Consider the following 2,541-nt stretch of genomic DNA (forward strand, 5'->3'; position numbering starts at 1 on the left):
AAATTGATCAGGACAAAGAGGTGACAGTAACACATGACATTTTGATATTGGACAATTCTCAGACGGAAGCAATCATTTCGACATGGAAAGTTTCACGAGAGAAGCCTACAAATAGAAGTTTGGCAATTTAAGAGCTGCTTTTTGCCTTGTGTTTACTTAAGAAAAAGTGAAAGAATTGCAAAGAATTCTGGTGAGCAACCGTGAGCTTAAGATTTGGCAAGAGAAGTGCAAGGGATTCTCGACTAAGGACCCCACAAGGAGGTTACTTGATTGTGAGTGGTTTCTTCTTAAATATTTCAAACTAAAGGAATTTTCACACTATTTGAATTAATATATATATATATATATTTATCTCTATTAAATTCTTGAGTTCCATGATTTCTCTATATGTTCTCAAAATTTTAAAATGGATTTGATTTATAAATAAATTGAATTTGAAATGAACTAGAATGTTGCGATGAAATGATCTTTGGTACCTTATGTGATGTCTTACACTTGTTGTGTGTTCTGGTGTGGGATGCCTTATCCTTGCTATGTGATCTGGGATAATAAGATGTCTTATTCTTGCTATGTGATCTGGAACGAATGTCTCATACTTGTTGTGTGATCTGGTAAAGAATGCATTTTACAGTTTGTTGTGTGTTTTGGCATTAAAAGACTTGTTATGCTCGATGAAATTGATGGAAAATTGTTGTGCCGTTGAGATTACTCTGCATAATCGCAACTCAACAAAAGCGTATGGTAAACGCTTGAGCTGAGGAGGGTACAAAGATATAATTAAGAATGCAGAATGATTCTGTGATATGATTTATATGATGCTTTATGTGAAATGTACGCACATGCGATATGAATTATTATGAATGATTTGAAAGGAAAGGGTTTCCGTATGATTTATAAATATTTGTTAATGAGGTTGGATGGTGTAAAACGGCTAATTGATAACGTGTATAAATATTTGTTGTTATAGACTTTTTTATTAGAATAATAAAGTCAAAACGCATAAAAAATTATCAAAGCATGTGAATTATGTTGTATTCATAAATATTGAGAAATACAAATTACATAGGTATCATGCTTGTTTTACGTGATTATCATGTTTAAACATAGAATAAAGAACAAAAAAAAAACTAATGAATTGTAGGAAACACATCGCGCAAGATCCAAGCGAGGAAAACTGATTGGGTGATTAAACATCTCTGGGTGAGGACCCACGCCATCATGTGAGGAATGTGCACTATAAAACTAGAATGGTAGTTGGAATGACATGACTTCATATGACCGACGTCAGCAGTGACAATCTTAGAAGAATAGAAGTTTCTCATATAAAAGCTGTCTATAAAAGCACTTCTTCCCCAAACAGAGAATAAGGTCTGAATAGACCACAAGGAAGGCTTGCATGACCTAGCTAAGCACCCGTATGGGTGAGAGGTCTCAATGGACCTTAAGAGAAGCGTGCATGAACCAAAAGCTAGAGGGTTGGTGGCAAGGATTAGCCTAACCACCAGATGTATAACACTTCATCTTTTTCGATTAGAATGTAGCACGAAAGCTTAAATTTTGAGAGGAGAAGAATCGTGTCCCATTCCCCAAGTTAACTTGTATTTCACTTTCGTTCTCTTACCATTTTATTATTTCTTTACATTGTATTTAGTTATATTGTATAATGTCCAAAGGTCTTCATTCTTGAATACAATGTATATTTATACACTTCTTAATCCATCTACAGCTCTACACTTCATCTTTCTTCATGTTATTTGTAGTTAGGTCTATGATGTACTTTCATTAAGTAGTAAGTATTTATATTGCTTAATGTGTTAGCTGAGTTACATTCCACACTTGGTCAGTGTATGTCGCTTACTACCCGAGAGGGTGAGTAGCAAGTACATGACTAACACATGTAAGGAAAATTTTGCTCAACCTTACGAGAGGACTTCATTTATATTCCGAAAGGCAAACAAGTGTGGACCAAGACGTCGAGAGGTTGTTGTCTTTAAATAAGAAGCACTCTAAGCAGAATAATTAGGTATTACTAGATATAAATCATCTAGATAATCTTAGTCATTTGGATTCTGAGAGGAAACCAAGTATGACATTCAAAGATTTCGAGAGGAGCGTGCATTAAACATAAGATAGCTTGATGAATTATATCACAGTGAAATGGTCGTCATACAACTTGCTTGCATGATAACTTGAGTCCTTCCTTCACCACCTTCTTAACGTCAGTTAGTTCGCTCAATCCTCAATTTTACCATAATCCATCCCTCTGTGCATGAGTCTCTAGGGGAGTTTAAATAGCTTTAGTTCTTTTTATACATTATTTTACTGCAACCATCATAACGGCTAACTGATAAGTAGACACTAGAATTAATGTCTTGAAACAATTTTCAGTGTTCAATCCTAGATCACCCAACTAAACCTACTGTTTCACTTGCACTTGGACAAGCAGCAGAAAAACTTAGATTCAACGATAACTTAGGTTTCACGTGATAAAGAGGTGCATAGTGAGTATTTCACATGCTATGATCATGATCCGTGATGTGT

The sequence above is a fragment of the Cucumis sativus genome, chromosome 5, assembly GCF_000004075.3.
Source record: "Cucumis sativus cultivar 9930 chromosome 5, Cucumber_9930_V3, whole genome shotgun sequence".
In the NCBI taxonomy this organism is placed as follows: Eukaryota; Viridiplantae; Streptophyta; class Magnoliopsida; order Cucurbitales; family Cucurbitaceae; genus Cucumis; species Cucumis sativus.